Here is an 18092-nt window from a genome sequence, read left to right on the forward strand (position 1 = left end):
GTGTGTGTGTGTGTGCGCGCGCGCGGGGGGGGGGTGTATTTCTTTTCCATGTATACTTAGTGGGTCTTGATGATTACTGTACAAATATTTTGAAAAGAAGCAGCCAAACGGTCGGGAGATACACTAGAGATTGAAGCCATTTTAAGCACAGTGCGAGCCTAAGCATCAATTTTTCATGGTTGCATATACTAGTCTCAAATGATTTGTTCCAGCAAGCCACAAAAAGGAATATGTTGTCTTCCAGTTGATTTGGGAAGGGGGTAAAGGCAAAAGGGGGAGGCTTTGTGGCACGGGCTAAAGGTTGCAAAAGGTGACGGAGAGAAAGGGTTAGCGCTTTTTAAAATTATATATATATCGTTTACGTGTCGGATGAAGCCTAAAGCTGCCAGATAGCTTCTTTTCGACAGCTTGGAGTTACTGTTGGGAACAGATCCATGTATGGAAGCGAAAGCAGAAAAGCAGAGATAAGCCGCTATCCAGCTATGCAAACCATGTTTAGAGACACTTAAAGGACAAGCATCCAAACTTCTTTCTTTCTGGTAAATGCAGAGCAGCTCTCATATGAAGTTCTCGCTCCACACAGCCCGAAACAGAGGTGCCGAGACTTGACAGGCGGTAAGTGCAGGCATGGGGGTTGGGGAGGAGAAAAAGGCTTGTTTGCATGACTTTCTGTGAGGAATTCCCAGAGGAGCAGCGTTTGCACTAGAGGCTTTTCATGCGTTTCGTAAGACTAGAGAGAGAGAGAGGATTTGGCGGAGGTCCCCGAAGGAATGGCATGGAGCAGTGCTGCTTACCCAAGAGGCAGAGAAACTTTCCCATAGAGGGACCAAGAAAGCAGCAAAACTTGGATGGGGGGGAGAGATATGCAGAATAGTATTTATATAACGGGTTTCTCTTTGTTGGGATTTGTGAATCGTCTCATTTGAACTCGTCAGCGCATACACAATGCCTAAGCCTGCCATTGTGCCGCCTTTTCGTGCATCTGTGTGTTTACTGCGCACAAATGTGAGCATCTGGAGGTGCAGAATGTGTGTTGCTTTCATGTTTGGCGGCGTGGCGGCGTGTCCGCCTGAATGCTGTGTGCTGCTGAGCCACAGATTGTAGGAAGAGCTTTTTGTAAACAACGGTGTTTCTTTTGGCAATCCAGGGCCCATTTTTTTAAGCGCAGATCAGTTGATTGCATCCTGCTCAAAGATCTTTAATTGACAGTGGCATGTTGTGAAAGACTCGGTCTCTTCAAAGCGGCAGCACACACCCCACTGTTGCTCTTTTTCCATCCGAGGCAAGAGTAGGGGAGGGCTTGCTGCCCTCCAGATGTTGCTGGACTCAGCCCCAGCCAGCATGGAGGGGGATCGAGGGTGATGGAAGTTGTACTCTGCCAAATCTGGAGGGCCACAAGTTCCCCGTCTCTGATGGAAGGGAAGATTTTGGGAGTGTGGGCATCTCGGCGAATGGTTCTCCCCAAAGCCAAGCTCTATGTTGCTAGACTGAAAGGATAGGGGCATCAGTCAAGCTAATATATAATCATTCTTCCACAGAATACCTGCCCTTTAAAAATCAAAGTTACAGCAAGTAGTTTGTGTTTTAAATCTTTGGAAACAAGTTACCTTTGACAAAAGTTGTGTTTGCATGGGTATAAGCTTCCAACAATCAGCATGCAAGAGGCAGCTCGGGTTCCTCACAATTTTGGACATGGGCATACAAAACCATGTGGGGAAATTAGGAAAACCGATTCCTTTTGGGAATATCTACTGTAGAGGTGGGGGACCAGTCATAGGTTCCTTTCTAAATTTCTTTCCCTTTACAGCAGAAATGAGAGATTGTCCTGTTTTGTCCCTCAAGTTTCTGTTTCCATTTTTAAATTTTTGGGGATGAGTTTCTAATGCTCCAAACTATTACAGTTTCTGAATGGTTGGAAAATATATATATTTATTCAACTAATCATTTAAATATATTATAAAGGAGGGGGGTGTTTTTTCAAAGTTTGTGTGCCATAAGGGACTTCTATGTGTGCAGTTAAACTTCCTCTTCCTCTCCAGCCCCACATGTCCTCAAAATCAGCTCTGAAGGGTTGGGAGCTCAAGGTCACCCAATGAGCTTCATAGCTGAGTGGGGATTCGAAGCCTCCTGTGCCAGGTTCTAGTTCATGGGTAGGCAAACTAAGGCCTGGGGGCCGGATCCTGCCCAATCACCTTCTAAATCCAGCCCGTGGATGATCCGGGAATCAGCTTGTTTTGACGTGAGCAGAATGTGTCCTTTTATTTAAAATGCATCTCTGGGCTATTTGTGGGGCCTGCCTGGTGTTTTTACATGAGTAGAATATGAGCTTTTATTTAAAATGCATCTCTGGGTTATTTGTGGGGCATAGAAAGTCATTCACATTTTTTTCCAAAATATAGTCTGCCCCCCCCACAAGGTCTGAGGGACAGTGGACCGGCCCCCTGCTGAAAAAGTTTGCTGACCCCTGTTCTAGTTCAACACTCCAAAGCATTACAGTCCTGTAACAGTCATCTACAGTGCCTCTGAATCGGCTCTCAGATCCAGGTTTCTATTTGAGGTATAAAGCAGGCTTCCCGTGTGACCTTTTCCTAATACTGTTTTCCAAATTCCCTCTGAATTATCTGCAACAGAACTGTGTCATTTAGTTGCATGAATATTTAATACTGAACACATTTGCAGTAAACCTAAGAAATACGTGTGAAGCTCTGACAGGTATTTTTCTGCAAAACAACTTCATGTATATATGTTTCCCCTTGCCTGAACCATTTCTTTTAAGCATCCCTAAATCGCAGGCATATATTTAAACTACCTATTTCACATATCCCTTCGAGACTCATGTTTACACTCAATTTGAATACCGTTTGTTTAACTCAGGCTTACCATTACGTGCAAGCCAGGCCGGTTAAGTGAAGGTGACAATTTCTGAACGATGGCGCAGCCAAATGCACCTAGAAATGTAAACTTAACTCTGGATGCTGCTAACAACTATAAGTATATCATGCAGGAGTTTGGTTTGCTTAGGAAAGCCAGCAGGAAGAGGTCCAAAAGGCAGCAATATTTCTGAACAATGCAAGCAATGAAACTGTCTCATTATTTAACTGCCGGCCTCAGTCGGAATGAACTTGATAACTCAATGGCTCGGGGTGAATGAGATTTATGAAAGGTGCAAGCTTCATACACAGCGTCAAACTGTGGATTAAACTTTTTTTCAACTTACTTGACCTCTCAGTAAGCTAAAGTCAAAATAAAGGAAGACACGAGCGATACCAGTGTGAGTGCAAGTAAAGATCATGATGAAACACCGAATACCTTGAGAAGACATCCTAATCTAGATCCCCAACCCAGTGTCCTCAAGATGTTTCAGACTACAACTTGCATCAACACAACCAGCCTAGCTGGAACTGGTCGGAGTTGTAGTCCGAAGAATCTGGGTGGCACCAGGTTTGGGAAGGCCAGACTAGAGTGAGAGGGCCTCCTCAGATACTTATTGAAAACTGCTAAAACCAAATGCCAGTCCTATCATTAGGCAGAGGGAGGCGGCTGCCTCAGGCAACAGATTTTAGGTGTCATGAAAGGGCAACGAAATGTTACTTAACTTAGTATTGTGTTTTTTACTGGCAGGGATGAGGAAATGCACTTGTGGGATTTTCTGCCATGGCCACTGAATGAATTTTGACTTTGGAGGTGGGTTTTATTTACAGTCCCACCTCAGGGCAGCAAACCATCTTGAGCTGGGGCTGCTATGACAATATGGGTGGTTATGACAATATGGACTGTTTCAACGGTATGGTTCCAAAGTATAGATCTAGTTTACTTTTTTGTAACAGCTGTCATAAAGAGAAATCTTGGCAGACTGTATACCTCTAAATATTTGGATGTCTTTGAGAAGGTCAAATGTTTGCTTATTTGGGGGGGGGGACTTTATGCCCATGGGCATAGCCAAGGGGAGCAGGGGGGACAGCTGTCCCCCCTAAATCAAGTAAAAGCAGTAAAAATACTTAAGTAATTGATGTTCTGCCCCCTTAACTTGAAGCCTGCCCCCCCAATAAATCCTGGCTGCGCCCATGTTTATACCCCACCTCTCTTTTAAAATGTCCGAGTTCCCTTGGAACAACCATTAAAACAATAAAGTACGGGAAAGCTACAAACTAAAGCTGTCAGAGGATATGAGAGGCAACAGCTAATATTTCAAGGACATAAAAAACGTTCAACAATTCGGCAGGCCAGACGCCTGCCTAAAGTAGGAAGCCTTAATGGGCTGGTGGAAGGGCAAGGAAGGTGAAGTTTGCTAGGCAGGGAGATCCAGAGTCATCAGAAATGATCTATTCCACGTTCCAACCAATCACAACCAAGATATTATTTAGTATCACTAGTGGACTGTCTGTGCTGCTCACCTGATCTCTCAATAACTGAGTCTCTGCTGTTTACCTAGAGGGTGAGGGGAGGGACGGCAGGGAGATTGCCTTGGTGCGAGGTATGTGTGGTCTGTGAAAAAGAGGATATACTTGGGAAGAGGGGAAAGGAGAGATATTTGAAGTGTATGAGTCTATGTGGTATGTGTGAGAGAGAAAGAAGCATGTGTGTCTGCAGCTCTATGTGTGCGATGAGATGTGTGTACATGTGAGAAAGTGTGGGGTGACCCCCTTGTTTATTATTTCCTGGTACCACTCCTCATTGTTACTAGACAGCGACAACCTCTTTGTGTGAGGTAGGGGCAGGGGGGGGCAATCCCAGAGGGAACAATGAGGACTTTGCTCTTTCTCTAATTTAATTTCTCTAATAATAATTCTCTAATTTTGTGTCATTCCATGAGTGCAATGGCAGCCATGTTGTTTTGCTATGCCCTCTCAGCAGCCATCTTGCACCAAATAAAACAGAATATCAGAGCACCGTCAGGAGCATGTAGCAAGGGGTGTAGCAGGAGGCTGTCGGCAAATAAGAAACTGGCATGTGGCATGGGTTGCTGTTCCAAATCAGAAGTGTGGGACGGCATTTTGAAAATGACAAAATCGCATGGGTGCTGCTCGCCTGCATGAGCAGCCCATTAACTGGAAGCACCCAGAGAGGGGAGCTCAAAGTTGGTTTTCGAACACCTTATGCAACCATGTTGGCTGGGGCTGATGGGAGTTGTAGTCCAATAACTTCTGAAGGGCACTGCATTGGCTACCCCTGTAGACCGATCCACATTGCCCCAATGAGTGATTAAGAGGAGGCCATCTATGGCTTCTTCCAGCACCCACGACACAGTCAAGTTACCCCTTTTGTTATTTTGGGAGCCTTTTCCTTTGCAGCTAGTTCATATCTTGCCAGCGTTTGAGATTCCTTCCATGTGATGTGACTCAGCCTCACCGGGAGTATGTGCCTTGCCCAAGGAATGAGGAAATCTCCTGAACTTAGGGAATTAATCACAGGTGACATCACTCCATACCACTTATGGCCTTTCTAGGAAGTTATTGTTTCTTTCTTTGGAAACGCTGCTTTTTGCATATGCTTGCTTAGGGAAGTTTTTAATATTTAATGCTGTATTGTTTTTAATACTTGATTGGGAGCTATCCAGAGTGGCTGGGGAAACTCAGCCAGATGGGTGGGGTATAACTAATTTATCATCATCATCATCATCATCATCATTATTATTATTATTATTATTATTATTATTATTATTATTATTATATTCTACTGTTTCTCCAATGTCAGCCAAAGCTGTTACTTGGACATGGAGCTGTAAAAGCACTTAAAAAACACTTGCAACCTTCTCCAGCCAAAGGAGGTTGTGGGAGAACTCTGTTCCTTCTCTAGCACTTTGACCCCCTCACCTCAGATGCCCCCCACCCAAGGCTGTCCTTTTCTTTATACTCCATCACCATCTCCAGGCCTGATAACGAAGCTGGCTTGGCTTGCTTCTGGAAGGAGGAAACAGAAAGATGCATATATAAATGGGGAAAGTGCACAGAAATATGAATATATATGAGTCAAAATAACACACATAATTGCCAAGTATTAGGAGGAACTGCATATTAGCCAAAGTATTTTTATGAGGGATTTTTTTTAAAAAAAATGCATATGGCTGCAGAAATATGGAGAACTGAATTTAAGACTGGGAAAATTAGAAGCCTGGAGAACTGAAACTGACAGATCCTTCCATCCCTACCGGCAATGAAAAAAAACAAAAAAAAAGCACCTGCATGTCTTCTCTGACAAGACTGGAAATAATAATAATAATAATAATAATAATAATAATAATAATAATAATAATAATAATAATAATAATAATATTTATACCCCGCCCATCTGGCTGGGCTTCCCCAGCCACTCTGGGCGGCTTCCAAAAGAATATTAAAATACTATAATACATCAAACATTAAAAGCTTCCCGAAACAGGGCTGACTTCAGATGTCTTCTAAAAGCCTGGTAGTTGTTGTTCTCTTTGACATCTGGTGGGAGGGTGTTCCACAGGGAAGGCGCCACTACCGAGAAGGCCCTCTGCCTGGTTCCCTGTAACTTGGCTTCTTGCAGTGAGGGAACCGCCAGAAGGCCCTCGGTGCTGGACCTCAGTGTCCGGGTAGAACGATGGGGGTGGAGACGCTCCTTCAGGTATACTGGGCTGAGGCCGTTTAGGGCTTTAAAGGTCAGCACCAACACTTTGAATTGTGCTCGGAAACGTACTGGGAGCCAATGTAGGTCTTTCAAGACCGGTGTTATGTGGTCTCTGCGGCTGCTCCCAGTCACCAGTCTAGCTGCCGCATTCTGAATTAGTTGTAGTTTCCGGGTCACCTTCAAAGGTAGCCCCACGTAGAGCGCATTGCAGTAATCCAAGCGGGAGATGGCCATTTCTCATAGGTATAATGGATAAAAGTACTGCCAAAGACATGCTAAGGTGAAATATCTGCATGTGCAACTTAGGGGGGCCAGATGCAAAACTGGATGCGGCTCGTGCTCCTTTAATAGTTGTGCAGAAGAGGGACCAACTATTAAAGAGGCACGAGCCCCCTTCTACTTTGTTATCTACCCCTTCGGTATACAAGCAGGGGCAACAAATGTAAGGTTCTGCACTTGAGCAGGAAGAGAAGAACCAGTTGCAAAAATTTAAAATGGGAGACACCTCCTGGCCTGCCAGTAGTACATGTGAAAAGAATCTAGGGGTTTTAGCAGAGCACAAGCTTAACATGAGTCCACAGTATGATGCTGCAGCAAAAAAAGCTAATGAAACAGAAGTACCGTATTTTTCCGTGTATAAGACGAGTATTTTTTTAAAAAATATATATGTTAAAAATCGGGAGTCGTCTTATACACGGATAGTGCACTGTGGGGACAGGCGATTGGTTGCTGCCGCAAGCAGGAGATAGTCATCGGCACTCGGGTGGGTAATTTGTGGCTGTGGCAAGGGCTGTTATCGATTGGCTGCCGCAACAGCAGGCAATTGGCGGGTGCTGGTGGTGTCCTGTCAGACGATTGGTGGCTTTGGCGACACGTGATATTGTCTGCGATTGTCTGGTGGGTGAGTGATTTTTAGCAAACCCCCCCCCCAAAAAAAAGCTTAACAACTCTTCGCAACCTCCCCCCATTTTCTTAATTTGGAGTCTCCAAAAATAGGGGGGGAGAGTCTTATGCACGGAAAAATACAGTATAGTGTCCTGCTCAAGAGAAGTAATAATACCATTCTCTTCTGCCTTGGTCAGACCACAGCTGGAGTATTGTGTCAAATTCTGGGTGACAGGAAACATGTGCAGAGGAGAGTAACCAAGATGATCAAGGGTCTGGAAACCATGAGGAACGGTTGAGAGAGTTGGGTACTTTTAACATAACATTTTAACATATCAAGGAGATATATTCAGATATCTCAAGGGCTGTCACATGGAACATGGAACAAGCTTGTTTTCTTCTGCTCCAGCATGTAAGACCTGAACCAATGGCTTTAAGTTACAATAAAGGAGATTTCAACTAAACATCAGTAAGAACTTTCAGATGTTAAGAACTATTCAACAGTATGGACTCCCTCGGGAGGTTGTGGACTCTCCTTCATTGGATGTTTTGAAGCAGAGTTTGGATGGTCATCTATAACAGATGAGCATAGTTAAGATCCCTGCATTGCAGGGGGTTGGACTAGATGACCCCCAGAGTTCCTTCCAACTCTGCAATTTATAACTATAAATTCTATACTCATCTTCCAGTATACTCAGTGAGGTTCCCTTCCCTTTGATTTCCAGAACAATGCAGTTTGCTGCTTCTGTGGGTGCCATCGGTAATAGCATTCAGATGAAAACCACATGCCGTATTCAAGCTCTCTCACAAGAGAGAATCTGCTTCCTATCAGAAATATAAACATAGATTTTGTTTCTGGCATTTACCTTCCCTGTGTGCTTTCCCATGCCTCAGTAAAGCCAAGCGGCAGAAAATGTCTTATCGTAAACTCCAATGGATCTTTGTACATATGTCACTGTCAACATTTGTAGACTGAAGGAGAGATCTGCCTGCTGGCATATTAATTTATTTTACCTTAAGCCAATGAATCCAAGTAAAACAGTACACCCCAGCTACAAGGACCACATTTATTTTATTTTATTTTATTTTAAAAAAAACATTCTTCCCTGCCTATATTCCCAAAGGAATGCAAGACAGCCAACAGATCCGAAGTATAAAAAGAAACAGCCACCCCCAAATTAAACCCAATCGCAAAATCAAAATATAAACATGAACAACGAAAATCAATTTCCATACCCACACAGGAGGGGGGAAATGGAAGTACAGAACAGCTGTCTAAACACTAAACCGAACCAGCAAAAGACCATTCAACCAAAGGCCTTTTCAAAAGATCAGGACTTCACCAGTCACCTGAAACAATGCAAAGTAGGTCAATCACACAATTGCTGGTGTTTGGGAAGAGCTGAGGTTCAGTGGTCGATCACAGGCTCTGCTTGCAAATGGTCCCCAGGTTCAGACCTCAACATCTCCAGATGTGACTGGCAAAGACTCTGGCCTCCAGACCCTGTGTACAATACTGAACTAGATGGACTGGTGACAGGAACGAACCTGCAATAAAACACACCGCGCAAGTTGGAGTTGACCCTTTATCAGCAAGAACATTATCTGCACAGACTTAGTGGAATGTCAGGCCTAATTTGCACAGCAGTAGGTCTTGCCCCATGGATCGGGTGCTGAGACTGAAAGCCCCTGCCTCCTCACAGCCAGCTAAGTCCCCTCCCCACTGGGGTTTCCCCCAAGCAATTGGAGACTGGGCCTGTGTGAATCCGAGCTCTCCCTTTTCATGCCTCTTCTGGTTCTGGAAGATAGGGGGGAGGGGAGCTGGTTCCAGTGGAGAGGGAGACACCTGTGACTCTTCACCAGCCTGACACCTTCCTGCCTCTTAACCTCTCTCCTCTCATCTGACTGCTTCCGCTTCTGCTTCTGCCTCTGATTCTGTTCTTCTCTCTGCCACGGACTCTCCCATCTCACTAAGCCCTGTTACCTCCTCAGCTTCCAACACCCCCTCTTCCCAGTGTTCTCCATCTGACTACTCATTCTGGTCCCACCACCACTCCCCGGGCTCTGAGCCTTCTTCCCTTAGTTATTCCCCAGCTGGTTCTTCCCACCATTCCTCTGTGTCCAATCAGTCCATGTGTCAGGGACTGGGCAGAGGAGGAATGGTGGAGACCGCCTCCCCAGCCTGACCCTTCCAGAGAAGAAGGAGCCAGAATTACAACAGGGAGAAAGGTCACAACTCAGAAGCAGATGAGGGGGAAAACTGGGAACTAATGGGTGAGGAGGAGGTGGAGGAAGAAGAAGAGACAGCTGACAAACTCAGTGTCTTTAGAAAGCATTCCAGACCCCTCCTCCCAGAACCCACCGGGCATTGAAAGTAGGAGAGCAGAGAGCTCAGAGGCAGAGGGCACATCTTAGCACCCATAGTGATGGCGCATAATGGGAGAAGGTGGAGACTCACTTGGAGCAATGCCATTACTCCGAGAGGCCACATTCCCAAGCTGGAGCGGCGGCACCAGCAAACTGCTATGTACAGCGCATGTGTGGTGTCACTACGCATGGCGCATGTGTACAGAGCTGCACATGTGCTGTACATAGTGGTTGCAGCCGGCGCCGGGATCCTCTGCTCGCGGCTGCAGCCACAAACGGAGGGTGCTCCACATGCGGCTGCGGAGGCGCAATGGCTGTGCCGCCGCCGCGGGACGCCTTCTTGTCACCCCCACAGACGTGGCACCGGGAGTGCACCACCACCACCCCATTGCGACGCTGCTGCATTCCACTTGTCCAACACTTGACTTCAACCCTTAATATATACCAAATGTGCATACCTATAATTGAATGGTATTGATTATACAGCACTATATTTAACTAGCTATGGACCTATCCATCTGTGGTGTGATGAGAAAGTGGATTCTGCACCTAGTAAGTACTGCAATTGGTGATACCATAAACTGCCCAGTGTGTGCTTCTATAGGAGAGTCAGTTCTCTGCAGATGCGTAAGAAGAGATAGTTTCTTACGCCTTGTTTGCAAGACAGTTCTACTCAGTATATTGCTTACTGTTGCTGCAATACACACAACTGTGAACTCTATTTCCCACTCTTCACAAGGCCAGTTTGGAGGAAGAAGTGATACTTGTTCATCAAGCACTCAGCATAATTAAAGCTACTTGAAGCTGTTAGGTGAGGATATTGATCTGCTGCATGCAGTTTAGTTAGGTGGCTTGCTGTCTGACTCGCCTTTGGCAACGGCATGCGTGGGATTAGGAAAATAAAATAAACGGCAGCATAATCCTATAGCCAGTGCTTTTTTTTCTGGGGGGGACGCAGGGGTACGCATACCCCTAAACATTTTGTGATCTAAGTTTGGCCTCATTGAGAGGCAGTATTTCAATATGAGTAGGAAAATGAGAGTACCCCTAAACATTTTTTTAAAAAAGAAAAAAAAGTGCTGCCTATACCTGTCTAATTAGTACCAGTAAGCCTGAGTTCGATGGGGTTTACCAATCTCAGTCTCTCATTCTACCAAGCAACTTGCGTTGTAGAACATTATTTACATATATACATTAGAAATGGAATAGAAAAGGGGGGATGACAACGCAGAAACATTAGCATTCCATACAATATAGAAATATTAAACTATATCTCCCACTAGTGACATCAAGTGAGTTTGTGTGCTTTTCATTGTCGGTGTTATGTACTGAGCTGAATCCTAGAACAATAGGATCCAGAATGCAGCAGTCTTATTGGTCCGCAGGAGCCACCCAATCCAGCTCCAGGTGGAAGTGAATCCACAACCTGATTGGCCTGCAGGAGCAGCCAATCAGGCTTCTGGAGGAAGTGAATCCACAACCTGATTGGCCTGCAGGAGCAGCCTGGAATTAGCCAATCATGCAGGGCCCATTGTGTAAATAATGTATATATAGCTAGACCTTTTGGGGAAAGTATCATTCATTGCTACTACGAGCTGAATAAGGAGCATAAAATTCATACTCGACTCCGAGTATATTTCAGTTGGACAAGGAAAATCATGTTAGTTGGCGTGTTTCTCTGTTTGTATTGGTTGCCAGGAAATTAAGAGTCAAATTTGTGGCTCAACTCTTCCCACCCAAAAAAGGGGTGGCTTATAGCTAAACAGATAAAACTGCTGCTACTTCAATTCCTGCCACTAACCAGCAAAGGAAAATAAAAACTTGAACCCTGACACTCCCCTCCCTAGCCCAATAATCTGTAGTCCGGAAGAGTCAGCCATGTCAACCTGACTTTCTGTTTCTTTCTTTGCCTTTTGGTTTTTCACTCCCCACTCCACCCAGAAGTCAAAGCAAGCTGCTGTAAATCAGTGGGAAGAGCAGGAAATCAAAGCAGGAAGAGATGGCAAAAGATTTGCCTGACCTGCAGTTGTTTCTGGCTGTTCCTCCTCTCCTGTTTCTGCCGAGGGTCTACAGAAAAGCATCTAGATATTATTACGACTACTAATACTTCTCCTGCAGCAGCAAGTGGGGCTTGCAACAAAATGTTGCAGCATGCAATACTCCTGCTCAGGGCACCAGCCAATAAACCATGTCCTCTTCCTTTCCATTCACCACTTCTATCAGTTCTTATGGTCTCTTCTTCAGTATAGTCTCATTATTCCATGCTCACTGGGCATGCTTCACCCCCACTGGGCTGTTTTCAGGGGAGGGTTTCCTTTCCCCATTGTGGATTTTGTACTTCTGCAAATGTTGGGGTTCCCTCAGACCTCCTGAAACCTCCTCCAAGTGTTTGGGTGTTGTTGTTTTTCCTTTTTAAAAAATGATTTTTATTCAATTTTAACAATTTGACAATGTGTGGCATTTATGTAATCTCAATCTGGAAAACGACATAGCAAATAAGAAACATTTCTGATCAAGATATTATATAATTATAGTTATCAACAACAACAAGAACAACAACGAGAAAACAAAGAGGGGGAGAAAATAAAGGCAGAGAAAGAAATAGGCATTTAAAAATCTGTGAATGGGTGGAGAAATCGTACAACATTTCTTGGGTACATTTGTCAACAGAGTTGATTCTTGCTACCCAAGGATCCACACTCAGATCAGGGGTTCATTATTACTATATTGTATTATTAATAATAGGAACACTAATAACACTTAGCATTTGAATAAATTTAAAAATTTCAAAAATTGTCCAGTAGCACCTTAGAGACCAGCTAAGTATGTTCTGGGTACAGTATAAGCTTTTGTGTGCGTGCACACTTCCTCAGATATACTGAAACATAATATAAGGGTCTGGTGACTTCTGTTTCAGTGTATCTGAAGAAGTGTGCATGCACACGAAAGCTTATACAGTGGTACCTCGGGCGCTTCAGGTTACAGACGCTTCAGGTTACAGACTCCACTAACCCAGAAATAGTACCTCGGGTTAAGAACTTTGCTTCAGGATGAGAACAGAAATCGCGGGGCAGCAGTGGCGCAGCGGGAGGCCCCATTAGCTAAAGTGGTACCTCAGGTTAAGAACAGTTTCAGGTTAAGGACAGACCTCCAGAACGAATTAAGTTCTTAACCCGAGATACCACTGTACCCAGAACAAATTTAGTTGGTCTCTAAAGTGCTACTGGACACTTTTTTATTTTTTTATTTATTTCGACTGCGTCAGACCAACACGGCTACCTACCTGAATTTAGCATTTGAATGTTTTATTTAAAACATTTATTGGTCACTTTTCTACACGGATCACAAATAAGTCAAAAGAAGCCACTTGCATGATTACAGGCCTGCTGGCTTATTTGCCTTTTCGGGTCAAAGTGGTCGGCTGTCAAACTACTAGATGCTGCACATTCCGTGAAATTTCTTGGCTCAAGAGAATTGCAGGCAGGGTGTTTCCATACAGCTGCCTGCGGGTCAGTAACTTCTCACTTTTTGAAATGGAAATGACTTAACTCACCCGACACCCCTCGAAAACCATCATTAACCCTGCGGTGAGAACAGAGCACTTGTAATTAAGATCCATGAGCAAGTGTTGTACCATGAGACTGGAGATAGGTGACATCTCAGTTTGAAATGGCTGGGAGCCAGAAGGGAAATGTTCTGTGAGGGCAAAGCAAGTAATGCAGAAAGACAGGGGTGGGGGAGAGAGAGAGATTGGCACGTTTTCTCACCCAAGCTATCCCACACTGCTATTGACCCAGGAAGGTCAATACACGGAAATACTTGTATTTGTTCTTAGCACTCAATACAGGATCAAAGTACTGTTAATATAACTTCAGTGAACAATCAGATCATTTCTGAACTGTTCATACATCCACTTCACGTGGATGGAACGATCGTTGCTTAGAAGCAATCGGATGATGCAACGAAAACTTGTGCTGCATTGCTGCAAAGAGGCAGCCATAAAATGGGAATACTAGGCACTAGAAATGCCCTAGGTAACAAATAGACCTCATGGGCTGGTGCTGTGCTTTTGAAAAGGTAAATGACTCTGAAGGCAAGCTCTCCATGATAAACATACCCAACCAATACAATGCACATTCATTTTTTTTTTTACCTTCCAATTGTTTCTTTAAAGCTGGGGTGGTGAACCTATCTAGGCCACCCATGTGGCTCTTACCAGGCCACACCCCTGACCACAAAACTGGCACCGTGTCAAGAGACGAGGAGGCCCGTTTGATGAGAAAGGCCCACGCAGTCAGACTCCACCCATTTGGCTGTGTCACTGAAGTGTTGTTCTAACCACCACGGGTGGCAAACTGCTCCTGCATGGCTTTTATCTCATGGTGTCATATTGAGAAGCAATATCAAACCACTTAAAACAGCCATAAGTAAAGGTAAAGGGACCCCTGACCATTAGGTCCAGTCGTGGCCGACTCTGGGGTTGCGGCGCTCATCTCGCTTTAGTGGGCAAGGGAGCCGGCGTACAGCTTCTGGGTCATGTGGCCAGCATGACTAAGCCGCTTCTGGCGAAACTAGAGCAGCGCACGGAAACGCCGTTTACCTTCCCCTATTTATCTACTTGCACTTTTTGTGGTGCTTTCGAACTGCTAGGTTGGCAGGAGTAAACAGCCATAGTTTCTCCCAAAGGATTGTGGGAATTGTAGCTTGCTGAGGGTGCTGAGAGTTGTCAGGAGACTTCTAGTTCCCTTGCAGAGCTACAGTTCATGGTTTAACAGTCATTTTCTCTTCCAAGGGAACTCTGGGAACTGTCACTCTGTGAGGGGAATAGTGGCCTCCTAGCAACCCTCAGAACCCTTAACAAGCTACAGTTTCTCATTGGGAAGCCACAATGGTTTAAAGTGGTATGACACTGCTTTAAATGTATAGCAGAACCTCCAAGTGTCCCTATTTTCCAGGTACTGTCCTGGATTTACAGAAGTCATCCCAGTTTCTGATTTGATCCTGGAATGTCCCACTTTTCCTTAAGATGTCTCTATTTCCACCAGAGAAATGTTGGAGGGTATGGAATAGAATGTCCCTATTTTCACTGGAGAAATGTTGGAGGGTATGGAATAGGATGTCCCTATTTTCTGAGGAGAAATATTGGAGGGTAGGGTATAGTGCAGATACCAGCAGGCATTGATGGTGAAACAAGTGTTCTGTGTGGAGACACGAGTTGTCCCACTCATTTCTTTGGCAGGAGCAAGTCCATGGTGCAATTAGAGGCAAACCCAGATCTGCTTCTGGCATTGAAAGAAATGGACAACACACTTCAGACTAGGGAGCCCCATACCAATAAGGTGTTGCTGCATTGGTACACAAGCTTAAAAATCTATTAACTCATTTCCCCATGCTTTCTATACTATTTTATTATCAGTTTCGTTTAATGGTTACCAGATATACCCGCTACTGTAGTAGTCCCCGTCTGTGCCACTTACCAAGAACTTCTTGCCTGTCATTTCTCTTTAATTTTGCAAAAGCTGCATTAGCTATGAACAAGGCTTGGAGTACTCTGAGGTGAGCCTGACCTACATTTTGCAGCAAGACTCCAGGGGGTTCTCATTCTCCTTTCATGGGGGCAGGCAGGAAATTTCAGTTGACAGCAGCAGACAGCTTTAAAATGCACTGATGTTCTTATTTATTAAATATGAAAAATGCCATTACACTCCTCATGTATTATGTTGCTTGATGTAAAGTGAAACTTATAATAAATCGTTTAAATAGCATTTCAGTGATACAAAGTGGCTTTTCGTTTATTTATTTTCTTTCTTCCCTTCGGAATTACAACAACCCTGGCAGGTGGGCTGTCCTCATCACCATCCTTGTAGCTTGGGACGTGGGCATAAGCAAGGAAGGGTCCCCATTTTTTGCAGGCATATTCTGCAATATGTCATTCATACAATAATAGCATCCGCACATCATTCCTTTTTACTTGTCTGTTCTGTGATACTTCCTCAATGAGGTCAATTATTGCTATCTGGAGATGTACTCTTGCACTACAGAGCAACTAAAGTGGGACCAAAACCTAGAACATTTGTGATATTAAAAAAACAAAACAAAAAAAAAAACAGGATTTCAGCAGAAAGTCACAGGCTATGTATGCACTGAGTGGAAACAACACAGTATGTCTACCCTGAAACTTGAGTAAGTGCAAACAGTATTGAGAATGTATAATTGCCCCAATACCACCATGAGCACAGATTATCATGAATGCAGAATAAAAGGGGTGTGTGGAGGGGTCCCAAATGTGCAAGTTACCCAGGAGTTATATGACTGGTGCGTACCAGGAGAAGGGGATTGTATTCTTTACAATTGTTACTGTTAAGTTGTGGGCGAACATATCAGACGACACAGCGATTCTTCAAACAGCTCTTGTTTATTCACGGGCCAGAACAGAACTGAACTGAAGGGTTCAGCCAGCCTGCTTATATAGAGCTCCACTAGAACGCAACAGTAACCATTTTCTGTAACTATCCAATCACTGAACATCACTTTCAATCCCTTATTTGCATATGTGGACCTGAGTGAAAACTATCTACAGTATGCCCCTGCTGGCCCAGGGTGAGAACTTCAGTACATAACAGTTATAAAAGAGTACATGAGAAAGAGATGTCCTCTAGGCTTAGTGGAGCAATAGATGATAGGGAATCCCATGCTGGCAAATAAGTGGGATTGTAGAAGGGGACCAGAGTGCTCTGTCTCTCCTCCGGGGTCAGCACAGAAATCAGCAGGCTAATAATGCAAGAGGGAAGGAACTCTCCCTTCCTCTTCTCCCAGTTCACAGCAGGCTAAGAAGCATTGTTTGCTTGCTGGTTGATCTGGTGTCATTTTCAAGCCGACAACCAACCCAAGTCCTCTGGATGGTTTTCAAAAAACCAGGGAAGTATACAAATGCAATGCAAACTATAAAACAATCTCAGCACAAATGTCACAGGAACATAGAACCAGCATAACACCTGACCAGAGTAAAATTACTATAAAAAGAAACCCAACCTATGAAAAAGCACAGAGAAAGCCATTTGTGCCCAGATCTAAAATCCAAACTGAAATTCAAAGGTCTGTGAGAATAAAAATATCTTCACCTGGCTCCGTAAAGATTATCACGTTGGAAATCTCTGGGGAGGGCGTTCCAACTCCGAGAAGAAGTTCTGTTCCTCCATGGTGGGCTTGTAATTTTGGCTGGCTTATTTACAAGGCTATGCTACAATGAACCAGAAGAAAAGGAATCAGCAACTTGTTACAAGACCATATTCAGCTCAGTATTGCCTTAGTGCAGATCTCCTGACTTCCTGTGCTTGAGATCTGAAGAAAGTTGTCACATCCCCTGCACACCCACTCTGGCTTTGAACCTGTGCTTGCCCCAGAGCCACAAACAACTCTTGACAATGAGGGAGAAAGATGAAGCTCCTTGGTACTAAGCAGGGCCATGAGTCCCTCTAGCCCAGCAGTTCTCAACCTGTGGGTCCCCAGATGTTGTTGGACTACAGTTCCCATCATCCCTAGCTAGCAAGGTCAGAGCTCAGGGATGATGGGAGTTGTAGTCCAACAACATCTGGGGACCCACAGGTTGAGAACCGCTGCTCTAGCCAATCTTGTCTGCTCTGAGCACCACCAGCAATCCATGGTCTCTGATGGAGATCCCTTTCCTTTTTTTTTTTTAAATGATATTTATTAAGATTTTTAAAATTACAGGAAAAACAAAGAAGAAAAAGAAAGAGAAAGAACAAAAGAAAAACAAACCACAATCAAACAATACAAATTGGTAAAAATCAAAATCAAAAAACAACAAAACAGATAACAGAGCACAATCAAAAAAACAAAAATAAGCCACAGAATTTTAAAAACAAATCCAATATTCTCAAATTCTTAACTGTCATTACCTTCTTTCATTGACCTCCTCACTCCTCCCTTTTTTGGTATCCTAGTTGTTAATTATCACAGCAAATCCTTTCCATTTTTCATAATATTCTGTCAGTACATTACGTTAGTCTATTTTAACCTTATTTTACTATAAAGAACCCTAAAACTTAAAACTTACATCTTATTTATACCAATTTCTCATAACCATAAGATATTCTTACATAATTCTTTTAACATTTTTGCTAAAGTCAAATAATTTTGTTCCAACATTTTTCTAACATTCATTAATTTTATAAGACAATCCTAATAAAAAAATAAATTCAAATTTTCTTCCAATCTTCATCCAC

At 43.9% G+C, this 18092-nt stretch overlaps 1 protein-coding gene across 1 annotated transcript in view; it reads left to right on the forward strand.

Annotated features, from left to right (window-relative positions):
* The first annotated feature begins 454 nt into the window (after positions 1-454).
* SLC8A1 (solute carrier family 8 member A1) overlaps positions 455-18092 on the forward strand; it is a 316175-nt gene continuing 298537 nt past the window's right edge. The window contains exon 1 of the mRNA XM_081188464.1: positions 455-615. The gene's annotated coding sequence lies outside the window, so the exon portion shown is untranslated. The remainder of the gene's footprint in view (positions 616-18092) is intronic.

Source organism: Podarcis bocagei (genome assembly GCF_964188305.1).
Source record: "Podarcis bocagei genome assembly, chromosome: 3".
In the NCBI taxonomy this organism is placed as follows: Eukaryota; Metazoa; Chordata; class Lepidosauria; order Squamata; family Lacertidae; genus Podarcis; species Podarcis bocagei.